Source organism: Nuphar pumila, chromosome 7 (assembly GCF_984573655.1).
Source record: "Nuphar pumila chromosome 7, dmNupPumi1.hap1.1, whole genome shotgun sequence".
In the NCBI taxonomy this organism is placed as follows: domain Eukaryota; kingdom Viridiplantae; phylum Streptophyta; class Magnoliopsida; order Nymphaeales; family Nymphaeaceae; genus Nuphar; species Nuphar pumila.
The window spans coordinates 44,909,886-44,921,541 of record NC_143255.1 but is presented as its reverse complement, the minus strand read 5'-3'; the positions used below and the strand labels follow the sequence as shown (position 1 = coordinate 44,921,541).

Genomic DNA, 11,656 nt, shown 5'->3' with positions numbered 1-11,656 from the left:
GGGGGATGTACCCACAATATCTCAAAGGTCCACTGTCATGTGAATTCAATCAACTTGCAACAATGGGGCCCACACATACACTCACGTACAAACACATACAAGAGAAGCTGGTTCCAAGTCGTCATCTGAACCTTCCTGTTTATCTCCCTAGTTGACCCGAACCTTATAAAAGACTCAATATCCCATAAATCACCCCCCCCCAACCTTCACATACACCTCTTATATAATCTCCCATTACCTCCTCCTCCTGCACATCATTGACCTCTTCCTAATTTTCTTTTTTCCGACCATTTTCCGGCCATTTCCCGACGAATAGTATGGGTACCCCCGATTTCACCGATACTTCGATTGATTCGATGGAACCGGTGGGTATCGTGATCGACAGCGATGAACCACGTGTTTGTTCATTGACAAAAGAGAGAGGGAACCATGAAGAATTGCAAAGGATGGGAAGCGGCAGCATTATCGTCGATCCAGAACCCAGTACTGAGGCCGACTCGATGCCATCGACAAGGAAGCTCCCATCTTCCCAATATAAGGGTGTTGTGCCGCAGCCGAACGGCCGATGGGGAGCGCAGATATATGAGAAACACCAACGCGTATGGCTGGGGACATTCAACAAGGAGATTGACGCAGCAAAGGCATATGATATAGCTGCAGTGAAGTTCAGAGGCAAGGATGCCATCACCAACTTTAAACCCCTTAGTGAGAATGACATAGAGTTCGTGTTCCTTAGCTCCCACTCTAAGGCTGAGATAGTAGACATGCTTAGAAAGCACACCTACTATGATGAATTGAGCCAAAGCAAGAAGAATAGGCTCATGTTGTTGTCTAATGATAGATCAGAGAAATTTATGACATTTGATGTTCTATCTGCACGTAATATGGGCATGACAAGGGATGGCCTTAGACTCAGGGAAGAAGAGACTGAGTTGCTCTTTGAGAAGGCCGTCACACCAAGTGATGTTGGCAAATTGAATAGGTTGGTGATACCCAAGCAGCACGCTGAGAAATACTTCCCCCTAGAGGTGGCGAGCTCAGACACATGCAAAGGTGTGCTGCTGAATTTTGAAGATGAGAATGGCAAGGTCTGGAGATTCCGGTATTCATACTGGAACAGCAGCCAGAGTTATGTCCTAACCAAAGGATGGAGCCGGTTCGTCAAGGAGAAGGGTCTCCTGGCCGGTGACACAGTGAGCTTTGCCCGTTCGAGCGAACCTGACCGGCAACTCTACATCGGTTGGAAAGCGAGGACCGGAGTCATGCCTGCAGTGCATCCACAGGCTAGAAGAGGGTGCTTCCTATTGCCTGCAACGCCTAGACCCCAACCAGATCGGGTGGTCCGCCTCTTCGGGGTTAACCTTCTAAAGACACCAAACCTTAGTGTAAAAAGGAATAATGAATTGGATCTGATGAATGGTGAGTGCTTCAAGAAGCAGTGTGTTGGGGTTCTGTAATTCTTTCTTTCCTCAATGAAACTGTACAATGATCAAGTCCTTTTTTATCCTTCCTTTTGTTGCATGAGTGCAGTAGAATTAGGGTTTGGTTTTTGCCCTACAAGGGTTTGTTGTTTGTACATAAAGAATTTTTCTGTGAGATGACAAAAGATGGTGATGTTTTTTTCATATGATGATCTTCATGAGATGATGGAGGGGGGGGGGGGGGGGAGGTCAAGACTTACCATGGTATGGTGAAAATCTTCATGAGATGATGATGGAGAATATTGGGGTGTGATATGCTCTGAATTTTCATGAGATGATGGAGGAGAATATTTTTAAAATTTGTTGTATGAACATGAATGAAGGGAGATGGTATCATTTCCTTTTGCTTCTTCTTCATCTTTAGGGTTCCTCACAGGACATGGAAACCCTAAAAGAGGATGTATCTGGTCTTTTGTTGAAATAAAGGACATGTCTTTTTCTTCCTTTATCTGTGCTATGGACAATCCTGCCAGCCATCTTAGAAAATAACGCTTGTACGGAACTACGCTATGAAAACAATAATAATGGCTTTTTTCTTTTGAACGGTGAACAATAAACAGCGATTGGAAGTGAACCAGTGGGTCTTGTTGATGTGCATGCATAGATACCACCTTAGTGGGTATCCTTTGGTTATCTGATGAACTGGATCATATTTTATTCAGCACTGATGTATGAAGCAGCATTGTTATGGACCATCCATCATCTTAAGATGGATGGACACCATTCCCTGGTCATAATATTTATCAAGCACTGCTGTATGAAGTAGCACTGGCCTGGATCATCATCTCAAGATGGATGGACAATATATTGAACACCATTCCATAGCCATAATCTTTTCTTTCAACCTTGTAACCATGTCCATCCATCTCAAGATATGGACGGCTGATCAGAATACTCCTACAGGCGATGCTGCACGATGACTCGCTGAATAAAGAATAAAAAATTTTCAGTAAAAATTAGTCTGAAAACACTGAGATATGCATTGCCCTGATCCTCCCATTAAGAAGACTACTCATTCTGCATAAATTGATGTCAGTTTGGCACGGATACAGCTCATTTAGGTGATGCAATGAAATAAATGCATTGTTTTTTTATTAACATTGCAATGATAAACTAAGATATGCTTACTGTACAGCATATTATTCTCAAAAGGAATGTGATATAAATCATCAGAGCGTCCTTTTTAATTTAAAAGGAATTAAGTTCTAAAAATTTAGGAATTTCATTTTGTTGGTATTTCAGCTGATGAAGCGCTGTTTCTAAATTAGGTGTGTATTCGCTTTGCAAAGATAAGAAGGTTATAATAGCGAATTCGGTGTGCAAACCAAAAGCTATAATAACAATAAAAGAAAATGATAGTAAACTACAGTATAAGGAGAGAAGGTACCAACTTGGCCTCTTCTTTTCCTGTACCCTTTTTTAATGTGCATCTAAATTGCCTAAACTAGAGGCTGCCCTTAGAACTTCAGGTAAGGTAATCAAACATTTTAGCTAGCAAATTTACCTCCTTGGCCTTTGACTTTTCTCTATGATGTTTTTTTGCTTGATATTGAGTTAATTTTAGTCGACTCCCAATTTTCACTTGCTATATATATATATATATATATATATATATATATATATATATGAAGCATTGAAATACTGACCTATTCTGCTGCCTTTTTTATTTTATTTTTTGCAAGGCCTATTCTACAGCACAGGATGGTTATTGTTTAACAATATCTGGGTCTTGAGAGGATTAGAAAAAGGGCCTCCAGAATCCCTGCAAATGCACATGTGCATGCGTGTGTCTGGGAGCATGAAACGGTGTTGCTTGTGCAAGTGGGGACACAAGTTGATAGGCTTTGATGATGACCATGAGATGCTTCTGACTTGGGTAGCTGTTGCTAGGCTGGAAATGCTTCCATTTGTTTTTTTATTTTAAAAATAAACATATATATATATATATATATATATATATATATATTTGTACATCGAGGCATATATTGCAACTTAAAGCTTTCACAGTGGTAGGCTTAAATCCTTGACCATGGTTTTGACTTGGACAAAGTCATTAAAATACTCCCAATTTGTCTCATGGTATTTGAAAATTTTGAATGGTGTGTTTGGCATGTGAAATGATAGAACCAACTTTTGTGTTAGGCGATTGAGTGATCACATTGAATTTCTTATGATGGTCTGGTCCTCATTTGAAAAAATAAAGCTGTTTAATTATTCTTGAATTCAAAAGAAAAATTGAATTAAAAAAAATATGTGTTCTTCTTGGTACATGAATAAATGCATTTTCTTTCTCAAAAAAGAAAGAAAGACAAAGCTGTTTGTTAGGTGGTTTTGATTTCCTCTCAAAAAAGGCGGTTTTGATTTGGCTTTTCCTTTTTTTTGGAATAGAAGGTTGTTTTAAATTTCTTCCAATCTCTTAATTCAAAAGATTAAATTTTCGAGGGTTGTGCGCCTAGTATATATGATCCATATTTCCTCATTGAATTGATCAAAAGGCTCCAAGCTGACTTGCAGTACGGTTGTATCTTAATGGAAATATTAATTTCAAGGAGTGCATGTACCTGGAGTGCCCCCCCCCCCCCCTCTCTCTCTCTCTCTCTCTCTCTCTCTCTTCTCTCTCATGACACAAACATATGAATAATAGTTGAAATTTGTTATGCCAACTTTCTGTTATTTGAAGGCAGGAAAGTTAATGCGTTGATGTTGTTCTGAACTGCACTGTGTCCCCGAAGGACTGCCAGTCTCTTGTTCAGATATGAATAAAAAAAAATCATGTCATTAACTGCAGAAAAACTACCAAGAGCTGCCCTCATTTAAGAAAGTCAATGGCCGTTATGTATAGTAGGGAATATCCTGTTAAAGTAATAAGATTTCTTGGTTCATCCAGAACATCCTAAGGTGCCATCTAAATTTTTACAACCTTTTTTCATTATTCAAATGACAAAAGCAGTGTTTTCCTTTTTACCCTCATCATTTAAATAAGAAAATTTTCAAATACCCCCCAAACTTTTTTATCTAATTTATTGGCACACCAAAAGTTTAAAAGTTTGCAAATGCCCACCAAATTTTTCTTATTGTTTAATCAAATTGCCCCAATCATAAACTGAGTTTGATTGTTCTTTCGCTAACACTAACTCATGTTTAGAAGTTATCATTTTACCCATATAACTGGTAAAATAAAATGAATAGCTTGCCCCCCTATTCTAGAAGCATAAACAAAGTAAGTTTAACCATAGATGGATGGGACCTTCAACAAAGTATATTTAATGTAAATAGTTTACTAGCTACAGTGATACTTGAACTCTTGACCTCTCAAACAAAACATTAACCACTACGCCAAACAATTTGTTATTGACAGATTTTAAAAACATTATATATAATTAAGTCTAAATTGCAGCAAGTCAATCAACCCAACTAGGGGTGTCAATGGGGTCGGGTTTGGTTTGGTTTGGTTCAGACTCAAGTGAGACCAAATCCAAATTTGATTTAAGATGCTGGTATAGTGTCCAAACTCGGGTCCAAGCAGACCTACAATGAGAGAGAGAGGTCACGACTCACCACTTTCGTGTTAAATGAAAAAAAATGAAAGCTTCTTAAAAAATAGGCATTGTATGGGAAGGCACGTGGCTAGCATGGTCATCTTAATAAATTTAAAACAAAATTTATTAGAACTAAATTGGGGGTCATTTGATCAACACAGGTAAAAACTTTGGTGAGCATTTGCAAACTTTAAAACCTTTTTTTTCATATTTTTTCACAGTTTGCATTTTCCTAGTAATGTGAAAAATATAAACCAAGTCCAAGATACCTTGGAGAGGGAAATGGATCCCATGATGGGTTTAGTCATACATTCAATCCTAGCCATCCAGCAGAAACCATTTTGTCATTGATTGGATGGCTAATATTGAATGTATGATGGAACCCATCCTATTTCAAATGTAGTGATCTGTGTTCCTTGGAGAGGAGGATGAGGAGGCATGGTGAGAAGATGCATACACTTCAAGTGTAGTTACTGGGACCCTCCTCATAGGGTCCAATACATCACTAAGAATTCATCTATGTGTGAGGTTCGCCCCCACCCCCGCAGGTTGCTTCCTATGGATGAATTGAAGGTGTGGTGCATTAAGTGGCGACAAGAGAAGGATGTCAATATTGCTTTCTTGCAGAGATCTTGGTGGGAGACTAAAGGAGTAGAGCAATCGATCATTGTCCAAGAGCAGTCAACGGATCGATCCAAAAGCACTGATCGTTGGCTTGAAAATGTCATATGAGGTTTGGGCAGCCGAAACCTATGATGCCCACTCTTGATCTCTTGTATTGCAGTTAAAGGATCAATTGCATACCTTCAAAAAAAAAAAAAGATAAAAGTATTGATAAGCTTTTTTAAAAAGCAAAATCCATCACCCACCAATTGTCCATGATAGGCAAACATATCTTAAATGAAGAATTATGTTCTGTTTATTTTATGGGTTCTTCCCCATAAGTATGTGGCCATTCTTTTATCAAAGGAAGTTCGCATAGTCGAATACACCACAACTAGTCATAATGTATACAGTTAAAATAGATAACGTGATAAGTTTGCCTATCTCGTATATGGGTGAATCTATTTTTTCTTATGGTAATACTACATTTTCTTTACGAGATATATTATGTTTCTTAAATTAAGAAGCAATTACTATCTCTCCAGTGATTCACTCAAGATAATAATGCTATTTTTTATTTTCACCCATCTCACTTTTGTGTTAAAGATTACTCTGAGGAATGACTAAAAATGAATTGTACCACATCCAACTCAGTCGCAATAAAGCAACTAATGTTGGAGAGCATATAACTACCTCACAGTGGCCTTGTTGCCTAGGCCACCCGGCATTAAGAATCATCCAAGAAGTTATTTCCAGATTTTGTTTGCCTTTTATTAATTAAATATATTGATTCTAAAGTGTATGATGTTTGTCAAAAGAAAAACACCATAAACTTTTTTTCTGTAATAGTATGCATAAATTTCTAAACCTTTAGAATTGATACTTTTTGATGTATAAGGACTTACCCCAATCTCTGGTATTCAAGGTTTTAAATATTATATCAGTTTTATGGATGATTTCCTTCGATTTACCTAGATATTTTTTATGAAAAATAAATCAAATGTTGCTACTATATTTCAAAAGTTCAAAGCTCATGTTGAAAATGTTGTTGGCTCAAAAATTAAGTTTTTCAAACCCATAATATGGGAAAATTTAAGGCCTTAAATTTGTTTTTGTAGAGTTTTGAGATTGGACATTGAATTTCTTGTCCATACACCTAAGAACAAAATGGATTAGCTGAGCATAAACATCGATACATTATCAAAACAAAGCTCCCCCTCATGGCTTATGCCCATGTCCCTACCCAATTTTGGTCTTATGCCTTCTCCACAACAGACTATTTGATTAATTTCTTACCTACCCCCAACCTACATCATCAATCTCCCATAAAGATTTTACTTAACCAAGATCCTAATTATATATTTTTTAAAGATTTTTGGATATGCATATTACTCGTACCTAAAATCTTGCTGAGTTTATAAATTAGATTGTATGTCCCCTCGTCATATTTTTCTTAGCTATAGTCCTAATCACCATGGATATTTTTGCCTAAATCCCACCAATCAAAAAGTTATTGTCTCTTGACATGTTATTTTTTATTAAAGCTCGTTCTCTTTCTAACCTCGTCATATATCGCCTTCGACAAATCTCATGCCCCCACTAGAGTCTACCTTTTTGTTACCTATTAATGCCCCTCCTACTCCCTGTTTTGAATCCCCAGCTTCTACACCTCTCTTTGATATGCCACCCATATCTTCTACCATTTTCAGTTCTCCTCCTCTTCTTTCTCCACTTGTCGTAGAGTTCACACCCTCAACTACCACTATTATCCCTGACCCTACACCTCATCCTCCTGTTTGCACTCATCATATGGTCACTTGTGCACATGATGGAACCTTTAAGCCCAAGCTTTTCCAAACAACCAAGCATCCTCTACTTATTGCTCTTCTCTTTGAACTATTCACTAACATTGAACCTACCTTTAAACAAGCACAAACTAAGTCTCATTGTTGTGATGCTATGTAAACTGAATTCTCTGTCCTACTCAAAAATAATACTTGGACACTTTTCTCACCTGATTCATCTCAGAATCTCATTGGATGTAAGTGGATCTATCATATTAAAAGGAAGACCGATGGATCTTTTTAGCAATATAAAGCCTGGTTGGTTGCCAAGGGCTTTTATCAAGAAGAAGGCATAGATTATTTTGAAACTTTTAAACTTGTTATCAAGCCTCACACTATTCATGTAGTTCTCTTTATGGCTCTTGATTAGTGCTAGCATGTTCACCAGCTTGTTCCTTCACAAATCTATTAATGAATATGTCTATATAGAACAACATCTAGGTTTTCGGGATTCATGATTCGCTCATCATGTATATAAGCTCAATCAGGCTATCTATGGTCTCAAACAAGTACCTCGGGCATGGTACCAACATTTGAGTAATGTTATTCTAAGCAATGGTTTTATTGAATCTCTGGCCGATGCATCATTTTTTTTTGTGCAAAACTCATTTAGCTATTTATATCATGATATATGTTGATGGCATCCTAGTTAAAGGTAGTTCCTTGACGTTTGTTCGAACCTTAAACACACGCTTCAGACAGATTTTTGCTTTAAAGGATCTTGGACTTCTACATTATTTTTTGTGCATTGAAGCCGCAGATGGACTCCTAACTTAGCACAAAATATGTTATGAAGGTTCTACATCAGATATCCATAATTAGCGCCAAACCAATCAGCACACCTAACTCCTTCTACAAGGCTAACATCAAACGGGCCATCATTTTATGATCATACACTCTATCGCAGTGTGGTAGGTGCACTGTAATATGTGACTTACATATCTTGATCTTTCTTTTCATGTTAACCATGTTTGTCAGTACATGCATCAATTGTGGGTTTACCATTGAAATGCAGTACAAAGAATTCTGCAGTATCTCAAAGAAACTATTAATTTTGGACTTCTGATAAGGTCACCTACCTTTATTTCACTCTCTGTCTTTTTAGATGTTGATTAAAAGGATCTCCTGATGATCGCAAATCTACTTCTGGCTATGTTGTGTATTTTGGTCTCAATATTATTTCTTAGAGTTCAAAGAAACAACATGTAGTTGCTTGTTCAAGCACAGAGGCTAGAGCAGTCGCAAATGCAACAACCAAAATTTCTTAGGTTCATGCCCTTTTTTTAGAGTTGGACATACATATCCATTTGTCACCTACCCTCTAGTGTGATAACGTATCCGCAACTTATCTTATTGTGAATCCTAATCTTCACAGTCGCAACAAACACATTAAAATTGACATACATTTTGTTCAGGACCACATTGCCAAAGGCAAAATTAGGGTGTCTCGCATTTCTTTGTCAGAATAAATTGCAGGTGTTCTCATCAAATCTCTTTCAGTTCAGCACTTTCAATTTTTGCGATCCAAACTCAACATCTGTCCTAAGCTGCGTTTGCACAAGGGAGTTAGAATATCATACCTAGATCCAATCACCAAGTCTGAATCTGAATCCAAGAATGTTCAAGAAAGATCCAAGCATACTCAAGAAGACCAAAACAAACAAGAATTTCTCTCCATCAAGGAGTCCAAGAAACGCAAACAAACTCAAGAAGCAATTATGAGGCTCTCATCATAGTGACAAATATCACGAGATTTATGAAAATCTCCCAATAATATCGCAAGAAATTGCCTAAAAGTTTAAAACGGCAATTTCTCGCAAGATTTATGAAAAAACATAAATATCACAATTTAAACCCGATATTTACGTTTTAAACGGCTATTTATCTTGAAAAAATGTGTATTATTTATTTTTAAAGACCCCACTAGCTGTTTGAAAAATGAGAAATTGCCGTTTAAAACATTTGTCACTATGGCTCTCACATAAGAGCGACCTCTCACATGAAAAATCGTCCAAAAGTGTTTAGGTCCCAATGGGACTCCTCCAAAATGTGAACTCTTGTAGGCCTTGAATCCTTACCAACTTGTATATATATTCTATATAAATGTGTATCAATAGAGCTCAACCCGCACTAAGAGAAAACGTTGAGGTGAAGGGTGGTCGTAGGATCATTCAGATGCAAACCACGTTAAAGGTTGTGTAGTTTGTGTGATATCGATTTATTTCTTCACTCAATTTTGTGCCCGTTTAATGTCAACATCGGCTAGATCTCAGAATTTTGGTGTGAAACAAGACGAAAAATAGCCCACAAGGGTTCTCTGTATACGTACTTACCTAGGTGGTTTGGCTTAAGGCATGCATTCAGGTTGATTCCCATGGTTTGCATCCCCTGCCGCAAGGTCAAAGCTAACAGAAAATTGTATTTCGTTGGATAGGGAAAGCACTTGTGGAATTTTAAACGGCAGATACCAAAACAAGGACACAGTCAATGTGATACCTAGCTTTAAGCCTGTAATTAATAATTAAGATGTTCCAACCATAATAAAGCAAGATAGAAAATAAGACATGCTAATCAGATTCAAACAGCTAGTGGGGTCTTTTTCATACAGGATGATATCTAGAAAAGGGTGCATGTGGTCTTCAGCATCTAATATACCTAGGTTATTCCAAAGAAATAATTAATTAATTACAAATCCATGATTTGCTATTCTTAAGGCGAGAGTGGTGTGAACCCTACCAAGTTAACAAAGGTTTGACACTATTAACCACATATAAGCTAATAATTCATTTTAAACACATGAGGGCATTATTCAAGAATCAATATTACTATACATGCAATTGGAAGGCCGTGATATTCTATATATGCACGTCTTTGGCACAATGCACTAAATCTGTTAGGCCTAGCTATGTACCTATGGAATGAGTTACTGCAAGTACTACTGTGTTATCAATAATATTTTTGGCATCATGCATACACAACCAAGTTCCTTAATTTCTGACTAATTAGGGATGTCAATGGGTCGGGTTTACCTGGGCCCGACCAGTACCAAACCCTATAGGGTCCTGGTATGGTGATAAATAAGAAAACCCGATTAAGACCCGGGTCCGACCTGAGTTCCGATTAAGGCCCGCAAATTTTCAATGTAAAAATGATAAAAAAAAAAATTTATTATTTTATCGGGTATGACCCAGATCTGCTTCATGTAGTTTTTATTGGGTCCGGGTACGGTTTATATTATGGTGGATCCGACTAGACTCAAGTCCGGACGCGATATCGTACCCGAAAATCGGGGCCAGGCCTGGTTGCACCGGGGTCCAAACCAAACCAGACCCGTTGACATCCCTATGACTAATATGGCTACGGAAGGCAGTGCACCGGGGCAGGGAACAAGGTCACCACCCCCACCCCATCTCAAAATTTTGCCCTCCATTCTTGCCTTTATCCCCGCATGGGGTTTTGATTTTAACCTCTATCCCCAGCCATTTTCTGTTTCATGTCCTCCATCCTCAGTCCAAACGGGGTGAGGCAGAGCGGGACCTCGTATACTCGGTTCTTCCTGTAGTGTCGCCTTCCGCCATTAGAGGAAGGAGAGAAAGGAAAGAGGAGAGATTCAAGAAAGGGTTTTATATTATGGTTAGGAATATATATATATATATATATATATATATATATATATATATATATATATATATATATATATATATATATATATATATATAGGATTTTATAATATGTATAATGATATAATAGTAATTTCCTTAACGAAAATCGGGGATGAGGCGGGGTGGGGGCAAGAATAAGTCCATCCCCGCCTCCATCCCCCCATGGGTTTTGATTTTAACTTCTATTCCCTATTTCATGTCCTCTATCCCCAATCCAAAGGGGGCGGGGCCTGGTTTCTCCCCCGGTCCACTGCCATCCCTAAATATGACCATGTTCTTGAACTATCATTTCTGCTAGCACTACCTGTTATGGCAGAGGTGGTGCTAGTAGCTAGAAGTCATGTTTCTTCCTATAACCGAACGTCAACTAAATCTTCCTTTTTATTAAGCTTTTCGGTTATAGTAACCAAATATTATTAAATTTACATGATAGTTGCAATTTTTGTCTGATTTCAAAATAGTATTGTGTCTAATCTCTTGCCCAAATTAGTTTCCTTCTGAAATAAAATAACAAAGAAGTTAAGCTA

The 11,656-nt window shown here is 37.7% G+C and overlaps 1 pseudogene across 1 annotated transcript; it reads left to right on the top strand.

Annotated features, from left to right (window-relative positions):
* Positions 1-201: 201 nt before the first annotated feature.
* Positions 202-1,623, top strand: LOC149832116 (AP2/ERF and B3 domain-containing transcription factor RAV1 pseudogene; annotated as a pseudogene). Its single transcript, XR_016433079.1, has one exon. The product of XR_016433079.1 is annotated as an AP2/ERF and B3 domain-containing transcription factor RAV1 pseudogene (transcript).
* The last annotated feature ends 10,033 nt before the right edge of the window (positions 1,624-11,656 follow it).